The sequence below is a fragment of the Dendrobates tinctorius genome, unplaced genomic scaffold, assembly GCF_039654945.1.
Source record: "Dendrobates tinctorius isolate UK_male_01 unplaced genomic scaffold, ASM3965494v1 ptg000015l, whole genome shotgun sequence".
Classification (NCBI taxonomy): domain Eukaryota; kingdom Metazoa; phylum Chordata; class Amphibia; order Anura; family Dendrobatidae; genus Dendrobates; species Dendrobates tinctorius.
This window is the reverse complement of record NW_027361683.1, coordinates 7,082,852-7,094,912: the sequence shown is the minus strand read 5'-3', so window position 1 is coordinate 7,094,912 and position 12,061 is coordinate 7,082,852. Positions and strand designations below refer to the sequence as shown.

The 12,061-nt window shown below is 43.0% G+C and overlaps 1 protein-coding gene across 2 annotated transcripts in view; it reads left to right on the top strand.

Annotated features, from left to right (window-relative positions):
* The first annotated feature begins 396 nt into the window (after positions 1 to 396).
* The window catches only part of RSPO1 (R-spondin 1), a 232,533-nt gene continuing 220,868 nt past the window's right edge, over positions 397 to 12,061 (top strand). For both annotated transcript variants that reach the window (XM_073562421.1, XM_073562420.1), the window contains exon 1: positions 397 to 752. The gene's annotated coding sequence lies outside the window, so the exon portion shown is untranslated. The remainder of the gene's footprint in view (positions 753 to 12,061) is intronic.

Below are 12,061 nucleotides of genomic sequence, written 5' to 3'. Positions count from 1 at the left end.
AATAAACTTAAAAAGTGAATTAGATACTGTATATCACATCATGCAGAAAAATATCCTCCTCCGTACAAACACCGGTCTTTTCTAGACACCGCATGGGTAGATTGCATAAAGATTTTTTCTTCCTGCTACCTAAAAAAAAGAGATATTTCCTAAAGTCAGTCACTCTGGTGACCAAAGTCAGTTTCAGCTTTGAAAAAATTAAGAATCCCTCGAAAAATGACACATTAACCCCTGCGTACCCGCCCTTACTCTTTTCTTTTCCTGGTTCCTGATGTAGACCTGAGAAGCAAAGAGTTAAAAATCTCTGTCAATCCCTAGAGGAGGTGGCACTTGCAAGCAACAGATATCTGGCTTAAGTTAGAGGGGAAAACTGGATTCTTTGGTCATTTAAAAAAAGTGAGAGGGAAAGTGAGAGTCAGTCGCCTGCATGAAAGTGGATGGAGCCAGAGCTACAGACTCGCTGGGGCTTTTCTCTGCTTGATTACTTGGTTTTGCTGATGGACTACAATCCAGACACAGCCAGAGCCCTCTCCCTCTCTCCTCTCTGAAATCCGGCTGGAGTTATCACTCGCTTTCTTACCAGAGCTGATATTTTGCATTAAAAACAGAATTTCTCTATTAAAATAAGAAGAATCAAATCTACATTTCTGGAGGTTTACGTCCATTTTCTTTCGCTTTTGGGGAGATTTTCGGTAAAGGATTGCTTCTGAAAACACATCCAATCTTTCCGTTAAGTGGAATTTATATTGAAGGTAAGGTTTTTCGGAATTTTAAGAATTTTATTTATTTTTTTCTTTCGCAAGCTTTCGTGTTGATTTCGGAATTGACAGTGCTAATTTCGATTTTCCTCTTCTGCGACTGATTAAAAGACAAAATCCCGAATCCCCGATTGGGAAGAGTGAAAATCATTTGCATACTTTTGTTTGTATATGCGTAATGTATATGTACAATGAAATATTATATCCTGATGGCAAAAAGCAAACAGTTTAGTTTAGCTGGAGAAACAGACATCTTTAATTGTCAGAAGGCATTGATTTACTAACCAGCGGTGCAAATTTCACTGTCACAGATGTAGCAGAGCTGAACTTGTCATTTAACTCTTTGGCGCTGCATAGTTTGTGCTTTAGGGGTGAACCACTGAGTTGAGATAATAAAATCTGCTTATCTGCTATTCTATGTAAAAAAACACATTGTGATAACCCCATGAACCGAGGCGAGTGACAAACTCATCGCTGCTATATGTGTTCACTTACTGGCAAAAAAAAAAAATCTAGTTTTTTTTTCTTGTTGCTCTTCGCATTGCTTAACAGGCTCTTTGCCAAGAAGATCCTTCAGCTATCAGATTTGGAAGAGAACTTTCAGTGGCGTGATCAGGATAAAGTATGGTTTTCGTTTTTTCGTCTTTTTGCACGATTTGGATCACGGAACAGAGATCCGTAATATCTGCATGTGTTTAGAAAAAGTAGCTTCTGCAAGGTCACATTTACAATTCCTTTTTAATTTAAAACAGACATATCTAGGTCGTAGTTAGTTACTCTCCACAACGGAGAGCAGAGAAAAGAAGGCGTGGAGAGGTTTTTTTTTCTTTATATATTTTCTCAAACACTGCGTTTCCCTCCTCTTTAAGAGGTCAGGAAAAAAAACAAAATACTGCAGCTTGTGACATTTCGCCATGCTTAAGTCATGAGTCTTTTTTTACCTATTGCAGACTTACGTTTTAAGTTTATTTTTTGTTACCGTAATTGCTAGCCACTGGTGCAAAAAGGAAAATAAAAAATGGTGGGCAACCCAAATAATTGATAAGGTGGAGCTAAAATACTCATTTTTTCATAAATCAATACAAAAGAGAAGCAAATTAAAGACATAAGCACACTTGATGTTGATGTGTATAAAATACAATGGGGGTTCTAGAGGCAGATTAAAGGATCTAGAAAACATGTAAAAGAGTAATAGGCAACCTACTCATATACAAGATAAAAGGATGCTAGATGAAGACCAATAGATGTATAGTACAAAGAAGTTCTAGATGAAGACTGCAGAATACATGGTGATACTAATGTATATTCTTTATAAAACAGGGTTCTAGACAAAGTCCAGTCAATATTCAATGCTCGAGAAGGACTGGCCAATGTACGGTCCATGGAACATCTAGATCAGTGTTTCCCAAACTCCAGTCCTCGCGGACCCCAACAGGTCATGTTTTCAGGATTTCCATAGTGTTACACATGTGAGAGAATTCCTGATGCCTTGATGATACTTCCATCACCTGTGAAATACTAAGGAAATCCTGAAAACATGACATGTTGGGGTCCGCGAGGACTGGAGTTTGGGAAACGCTGGTCTAACTAAAACCGATCCATATACACAATGCAAAGCAACAGGGTACTTGACAAAGTCCGGTCAATATTCAATGCTAGAGAAGGACTGGCACATGTACGGTCCATGGAACGTCTAGATAAAAAACGATCCATATACACAATGCAGAGCAACAGGGTACTAGACAAAGTCAGGTCAGTATTCAATGCTTGGAAAGAACTGGCACATGTGTGGTACATATAAGTTCTAGATAGAAACTGATGCATGTACACAAATTCCAGGACATACTCAATACAAGGAAATTCTAGAGAAGGACTGGCGTATGTATGGTATATGGAAATTCTAGATGGATGCACATAAACAATGCAAAACTACAGGGTTCTAGACAAAGTGTGGTCTATATACAATGCAAGAAATGCTACAGAAGGACTGACACATGCATGGTACATAGAAATTCTAGTTGAAACCCGATGCAAAACAGCAGGGTTCTAGACAAAGTGTGGTCCATGTACACTGCAAGGAAATTCTAGAGAGACTGAAGCATGTATGATACATGGAAGTTTTAGATAAAAACTGATGCACATACATGACTCAATAAAACAGGGTTCTAAAAGAAGTAAGGTCCATATACATTGAAATGCAGATGAAGAGTGAATCATACATTATTTAATAGGGTACAGGATGACTATCGGCAAACAGAACAACAGGGTTCTACATGAAGCCTTATACATACAGTATATAAGTCAAGAGTATTGTAGATAAAGATAGAAGAATATACAAAAAAGTGGTTCTAGATAATAAAGATAGTATGGTTGTAAAAAGACATATGTCCATCAAGTTCAACCTAAGGATCGGAAAGGATAAGAGCAGAGGTTTAGGTACCTAGATGAAGGTTGATTCTTACATATTCCATGTTAGAGATCATTAAAGATCAGGGTAGATATATGAACACTCCAGGGGTTCTACACTTTTGACCCAAGTAGTTCAAGAGAGCACAAATATGCTGTCATTTTTGTGATGTGTATATCGAATGTTGATGTCAGCCGATAAGCGTGGTTGCTGCAGTAATTTTTGGCTTAGACCTTGTTTCCACATATATTCCTCCATCCTTTGATTTTTTTCCCTCTTTCTGTGGTGGTGCAACATCAGGAGATGTATTCCAAAACTGATCTCAGTTTTCTATAGTCTTGCATCCACAGCCAAATCAAAAAGCACTGCAGGCCTAATTCATCATTGCTTTTTGTCTTTTTTATCTAATTTTGTGTGTTTCGTGCTTGTTTTTTGTGTGCACCATATTCATTGCTTATAAAGCCTTTTATAAAGTCACTTTTTATGTGATTGTCTGTTTTTATTTAGTTTGACATTATGGGTGGGGTTAAGGCTTTCCAGATGTTTTTGGCTGATTCATAAATTGAGACTTTTTGAAAATCTTCAACATTTTTGCACAAATATACTCCAGTACCTCCCACCCACCCTTTGGAGCAATTTTATACACGTCATACACTTTTTTGCGCAAATTTTGCCAAATTTTGAGAAACATGCAATTTTTCTGTCCACAATTAGATTCAAGTCAAAACAACTTTTGACTGCGCAAAATTCATGAATTGTGTGCTCCATTTTGAAGAGTTAAGAGCAAAAGCATGGCACAAGACAATCAAGAAAATAACTTAATGAAAGCAAATGATGAATGGGGGGTCTTTTGGATCTGGCTGTAGGATCAGTCCAGTGCACCACCAGAAGCATTAGACTGGTCCATGCAGTGCACCACGAGACATAATCCAGCTATGGACCTCAGAATGGTGCACAACTTTGTCATCAGTTCGTACATATAACAAATCATCAAGATCCATGAAAATATTATATGTAATGAAATAAATAACCCCAAGTCTGAAAAATCATTGCCCCAAATCCAAATGTCCCCATACGATATACAGCACATTTATAAAACCTAACGTGAAGTAGACGCTCTTTTCATGTAAGGAGAGTGTCCTCCATTCTCAAATACGTAAAGTAACTTTAGAGACTTAAACAGTAACACCACAAAATTGCAAGCAAAAAAAAATATTAAAATCAGCATAAAACCTTGCGTTTCTCAAAAAATACTTTGATTTGCAATATAATAGTCAAATTCCTTGTGTTTCCTAAATTTCCAGATTACATATGCCTCCATAAAGTCTAGTCCGTGACATCTCTCCAATTGTAAGAAGCTGAGCTTGTGGTGGTAATGCTGTTCCCCTTGCTTGTCCCCGTGCCAGGAACATGTGCTCTCTCTTCTCGGCACGCCCACTGATTAAAGGCTTTCATTTATGAGCTAACAAATCTGCTAACACCTGATACCTCTTTAGCTGACGCTCCAAGTCTGCGTATGGGGGGGCCTGGCAGTGTTACAGTATAAAGTATCATTTTCCGCTATTCAGGAGACATACAAAGCTCTGATGATGGAGCTGATTAGATCTGTCCTGGCTAATAACCCAATATTATATTGGATCGCCTTGTTTAACAATAGTACATGTGTCAATGAAGAAACACATTGTAGCTTTGCAATAAGACACACACTTGATCTCACGGTCCACACGGGTAACTTTATCTGGCGATGCTGAGCAGAGGAAGCCAAGATGACATCACACAATGTTATAAATACCATAGTCTTCAGGTTGAATGTTTAATCCTATGTATGCCAGCGGCACAAGAGATACGAGCCAGCATAGCGCTCCCTCTATTCCCCCTGGGCACCTTCTATAGATTACAGAAGATCTATACTTCTCTAGCTCCTCAAATGCTGCCATCTTAATCCAGGCTCCTCTTACTTATGAAGTTTCATTATGCGTAAGGGAGTATAAAAACAAGTCGCAGAAAATAGTGATGATGTGGGTAGCCCCCCTGGTAAGCCCCCGCGTCTCATATTACTGATCCTTATAGGAACTGCTGCTTGAAGTCTTTTCTGATTTATGATCATAAAATGATTTCATATTTATGACCAGAGGTGTATAGGTTTTCTGGCACCTGGGGCAAGAATTCTGTTCGCCCCCCACATACATATGTGATTTGTACACTTAGTCATGTACCGACGAGCTGCTCTTCCTAATGCTTTCAATGTTCAGTGAAAAACTGAGAGAAGCAGGAAGAGAAGCTTGTTGTCACAGGACCATAACCATGAAAATCGCTTATGAGTGAAGTATCCATGTAATGACTACTGGAACCTGCAGAGCTGAGTCCTGACATTGCAGCTTCTGAATTCTCACAACAAAATCACTATCTACTGGCTAACACTGTACAAAGATATACATCTTTCCTGTAACAAATGCACTGCACACTTTTAGGATTCTCCCTTGCCGATGTACAGTCATGTCAGCACAAGTATGTGATTTATATACTTCGGGCCATATTCTGACTAGACGTGCCCGGCCTCGCTCAGTTCATTTTTATTGAGTGAGGCCACACATGTCTAGTCAGCATGTGACTGCTTGTGTGTAAATCACCGGCACAAGAGAATCTCAACAGAGTGCAGTGAGCACTGTGAGAATTCAGAAGTCTGAATAGAATGACTGCAGACTCATCAAAAACCTGGACAACCCCTTTAATGCTCCTAACATAAATAAAAACATGAGAATTAGTCAGTATCACAAATAACATTTACATCCAGGCACCTTATAGATGATGTCGTCTCTTGAGTCGTTCTGCTTCTTTTCTTTATCTTGTCCAGACTCTATGAAGAGTTTTCTCATCCACAGCTCATCTCTGCAGACTTCCATCTTCTCCGCTCTTTTGCAGAAAATCTTCACATGATGCCCTTAAAGATAAAGGTGTCATTATAATGCTCCTGAATAGAGATGAGCGACTTTGCCTTTTTTAGGGTCGAGTCGGGTTTCATGAAACCCGACTTTCGCAAAAGTCGGGTAGAACAAAATCAGCCGACTATAGGGAAAAGTCGGAGGCCGACTGAAACACGAAACCCAATGCAAGTCAATGGGGAAGCAAAGTCGGCAGTGAGTGGAGGACAGTAAACACACCTACAGTGCCCATTTCAATGCCAAAAGCATAAATTCTTATTACTGAAGCTTGTCAACCTTAATTTACTTCATAATAATAGTTACGCATTGAAAACTGGGGGCTATTTGGCTAAAGTTGTGGGGGGGTAGGGCTGGCTCCAGGTTCTCGTGTGCCCTGGGCCAAAGAGAGTCAGTGTGCCCCTTTAACACATACCACAACTCATGATGCTCCGATACGGCACAGAAATATAGGTATAGTACAATGACAAATACTTCACTGCTTACATGACATGACTGATCTATTTTAAATTGTACAATAGCTCAAAAAAAGGACAGTATATTACTCCATACAGTATTATGGCCACCACATTGTGCGCCATACAGAATAATGAGCCCCATATATTTCTCCATACAGAATAATTGGTCACGTATAATGTTCCATACAGTATATGATGAGCTCCACATAATGCTACAGTATATGATGGTCCCCATGGACGATGCTCCAGTGTGTTATGGGCCCAAATAATGCTCTATATATAATGGGCCCCATTTCTAATGCTCTAGTGTATAATGTGCCCCATAGATGCTGCTCCAGTGTCTGATCTGCCCCATTTAGAATGCTCCAGTATATGATGGGCCCCATGGATGATGCTCCAGTGTCTTATGGGCCCAAATAATGCTCCATATATAATGGGCTCCATTTCTAATGCTCCAGTGTATAATGGGCCCCATAAATGCTGCTCCAGTGTCTGAAGTCCCCCATATGGAATGCTCTAGCATATGATGGGTCTCATGGATGATGCTCCAGTGTATGATGGGCCCTAATAATGCTCCATATATAATGGGCTCAATTTCTAATGCTCCAGTGTATAATGGGCCCTGTAAATGCTGCCCCAGTGTCTGATCTCCCCCATTTGGAATGCTCCAGTATATGATGGGCCCCATTTTTAATGAACCCAGGCATGGTATGTGAAAAGAGCTCCATGGAGTAATCTGAAGTGTGTGCTGCCGCATCCTTCACTTTTGGTGTGGGTGAAGGACACAAGGAAAGGGGTTGCTCCTGACCAGAAGCCTGCACTCAGGACTCAGTGCTTGCATTTTTTGAAACTTCAGAAAAGGAGGCGATAGAGCTGGAGGCTGTTTCAGCAATGTAAGCCTAAAATAGTTCCTGATGCTCCGGCTTTAAAAGCAGTCTACCTACTCCCAGAAAAGGGAGCCTTACAGGCCTTCCAGAGCTACACCATGAGGCAGGCTCAACACCTCCTGCCTTAGCTGCCATTGTGTTTTTGGCACTACCAGCAGATGCACCACCACCACCATCAGTACCAGGTGGCCCCACATGCCCACGTCGGCGTCCTCTTCCACCATACTTCCTCATGTTTTGGAAAATGGACCCAAAATACCAGCAGATATATGGTACTGTATGAGAAGCGTACAGCTCTATACAGTCTAGGGATAACAGTAAATCTCTGTATATATTTCATGAGTCATACACAGATGCTCACAGGCTCAGTATGGATTACACAATAAAATAAAAAGGGTACAGTATCACCAGATACAAGGTATATAGTATAGTGTAAAGATTCTGAATCTCTGTATATATTTCAGGAGGCAGACACAAACGCTCTCAGGCCCAGTATGGATTCCACAAGAATATGAAAAGCTGTAAATGGGTAATGTATCACAAGCGTACAGCTGTATACAGTGTTGGGGTAATCTTAAATCTCAAATATATTTCCTGAGTAGCAAACAGACGTTCACAGGCTCATTACGGATTACACCAGAATCTAAATAGCAAAAAAAGTTTACTGTATCATAAGCGTACAGCTGTATACAGTGTTGGCCAAATTTGAAATCTCGGTATATATTTCCTGAGTCACCCTCAGACGCTCACTCAGTCTGAGTTTGACCATAATAAAAAATGTTGTAAAAAAGGTACTGGATAACAAGATAGCAAGTATATATATTATAGGGTACAATTGAAATCTCTGTATACAAAGTCCTCTAGTCACTCTCAGACACTTACACAGTATGGATTTGGCCGTAATACTAAATGTCAAAAAAAGGTACTGTATAACAAGATACAAGCTGTATCGAGTATAGGGTAAAAATTGGTATCTCCATTTCACCGTCTATATAGAAGGCGTAAACCACACACGCTCACTCACTATGGATGATACCGTAATAAAAAATTTTGAACAAAAGGTACTGTATCAGCACATACCAGGTGTATCCAGTCTAGGGGTAATTGTAAATTTCTGTCTATACTTCCAGAGTCAGACGCAGACACTCACAGGCTCAGTATGTATTACACCAGAATTTAAAAAGTAGAAAAAGGGAAAGGTATTCGAAGCGTACACCAGTATACAGTGTTGTGGTACTTTTAAATCTTCGTATATATTTCAATCTCAGTAAGCCAGTCCAGACTCTCCTCTACTGGAAACTACATGGATACAAGTACAGACGGAAAGTCGAGTGTTTTCAGAAATTTGGGAATTAGGCTAGTTTCACACTAGCTTATTTTCCACACAGCGCTCGGCGCCGCTAAGCCCCGCCCCCTGCGGGCTCCCTGCCCGCCCCATCCGGACATCACCGCCTACTATCGCACACAGCTGCATGCGATCTGCGCACCCTATCTTTAGCATATGGTGCGCAGACCGTGCGCTAGTAGGATTTTAGCGTGCGCTGCGCACTTTTGAAGGTGCGCCGAACGCACCATGTTGCATTTTGGCACGCTCGGCGCACCTTCAAAAGTGTGCAGCGCACGCTAAAATCCTACTAGCGCACGGCCAGCGCATGGTCTGCGCACCCTATGCTAAAGATAGGGTGCGCAGATCGCATGCAGCCATGTGCGATAGCAGGCGGCGATGACCGGATGGGACGGGCAGGAAGCCGGCAGGGGGCGGGGCTTAGCGGCGCCGCGCACTGCATGGAAAATAAGCTAGTGTGAAACTAGCCTTACTCATCGCGGGAAAATCTCCCGGTAGATGTTGCAGAGGCGATGCAGACCCTCAATTACTGTGTCTGTGGAGACAGCGAAAATGGTTCTTTGTGAAGAAAGGATTGCTTTATCGCAGTAGCGTGGATCACATCACCGTTACTCATCTCCATCAAATTGTGATCACAAGGAGAGATGTAGACATGGTCCTCACTGCCTATCATGATGTGTCTGGTCATTTTGGAGTGCAAAAGACAGAAGCCACAGGCCGTAGGCGATTCTATTGGATTGGCATGAGAGGAGACATTGAAAAATGGTGGCAGGAATGTCACACGTCTGTGACTATCACAACTGTGAAAGGTGATCATAAAGCACCACTGCATCCGCTTGTAAGTCCATTACAAATGGTAGCCATTGATCATCTGAAGGTAGAGGCCAGCAGGACAGGCCATAGCTACATCTTAACCATCATCGATCAATACACCAAATTTCTAGTGGCCATCCCAGTGAAGGATATAACTGTCCAGACTACACAGCGGTGGAGCACGGAGAGGTAAGTATTGCAACTTGCAAGTGCTGTGGCCATGACCAAGCAGGGGGGGCACACTCATGAAAGACGGTACTGGCACAGGGCCCCTCATAGTACGCTGGTGTGTCTGACGGCGAGTGGACCCCCCACCGTCAGAGACACTGTATTGTACTATGAGGGGCTCTGTGCCAGTGCCATCGGCCATGAGTGGGCCCATCCACCTATTCAGAGCAACGGCACTTGCCCGGGTGTGCCAGGTCTTGACCCCAGCCCTTGGGGGGGGCGGGCAGCCCAGTTAGGGAGGTTTAAAAATGGCATATGTTGATGTGTAGGCTGGACATTCAGCAGCTGCAAATGGCGGAATTGGGCAAGTCCGAGGAAGGGGAGGACAAAAGCGAGGCAGTTTTCTGGCAACCTATGAGTCATCAGGAGAAGGTGGGACAAAATCCTTTGAAACCCATGCATGGTTCATTTTAATGATGGTTAGATCTTCAACATTTTGGGTTGACAGACGGGTCCTTCTTTCTGTCAGGATTGATCCAGCCGCACTGAAGACTCTTTCAGATAGCACACTAGCAGCAGGGCAAGCGAGCTCCTGTAAGGTATATTGTGCCAATTCAGGCCAGGTGTCCAGTTTAGAGGTCCAATAGTCAAAGGAGAATGACCTGTGAGGGAGAACATCGATATGGGAGGAGAAGTAGTTTGTAACCATAGTTGACAACTGCTGTCTCCTGTCACTTTTAATCGATGCTGTATTAGCAGTCGTGTGAGCGGTACTTGAGAAATCAGTCCACAACATGGTCATGAAACCCCTGTCTCCAACGCCACTTTGGCTGTGTGCCCCATGAACACCTCTTCCATTGTGCCCACTACGGCTCGTGGGAGAACCAGCACCGCTGCTGTGTGCTGGGAAAGCCTCAAACAAATGGTTTACCAGAGTTGCTTGTTTGTTAGCCAATATTATCTCTAGGTTCTCCTGTGGCATGATGTTGTGTAATTTGCCTTTGTAGCATGGATCGAGGATGCTGGCCAACCAGTAGTCGTCATCCTTCATCATTTTGGCAATGCGGGGGTCCCTTTTTAGGATCCACAAGGCATAATCGCACATGGGGACCAATGTTCCAGGTGTCAATAATGCACTGCCACTGCTTGGTGGAGGAGCACTTTCTGGCAAATCCACATCCCTACAGTCACGCACAAACCCTGTACCTGACCTTGGAACGCCAACATTTTCTCTTGCCCCATGAGAAGCATCCTCCTGCCCAAAATAATCATCTTCCTCCTCTTCCTCTTCTTCCTCCACCTCGTCCAGGACAGTTCCCTGACAAGACAATGGCTGACTGTCAGCAAGGCTTCCCTCCTCCTCCTCCCATTCCTCCTCCTCTGCTGCAGATGCCAGATCCTTAATGTGCGTCAAACTTTGCATGAGCAGACGCAAAAGTGGGATGCTCATGCTTATGATGGCGTCATCAGCGCTTACAGCCGTGTGCATTCCTCAAAACACTGAAGGACTTTACAGAGGTCTTTCAGCTTCGACCACTGCACACCCAACAATTCCATATCTTCCCTCAAACTGCCTGCCTGTGTATCCTCCCACAAATGCATTACAGCCTGCCTCTGTTCGCACAGCCTCTCAACCATGTGCAGGGTGGAGTTCCACCTTGTTGCAATGTCTATGATTAGGCGGTGCTTGGGGAGGTGGAGCAATCGCTGCAGCTTCTGCATACGACTGGAGTGTACGGCCGAGCGACAGATGTGCGAGCACAGTCTTCACACCTTATGGAGCAGGGATGTTAACTCCAGATAATTATTAAGGAAGCACTGCACCACCAGGTTCAAAGTGTGAGCCAGGCAAGGTATGTGTGTGAGTTTTGCAAGGGCTATGTCTGCCACAAAATTATGGCCGTTATCACTGACTACCTTGCCTGGCTCAAGATGTAGACTTTCCAGCCATGACTCAGTTTGTCGCTGCAAGTAGTCAGCCAGTACCTCCGCGGTGTGTCTGTTGTCGCCCAAAGCTATCATCTTTAACACAGCCTGCTGACGCTTACCACTAGCTGTTCGATAGTGGGAAACCTTGTGTGCAACACTGCCAGCTGCAGATGGAGTGCTCATGAGACTGAGCTCTGTGGACGAGCTTTCGCTTATGGAGGAGGAAGGTCGAAAGCCTACAGCCAACTGTTTCCTATGCCATGGGCTAGACAGCACTGTTCCACTGCCGCTTTCCCCTGTGGAGCCTGCATCCACCACATTAACCCAGTGCACAGTGATGGACACGTAACTGCCCTG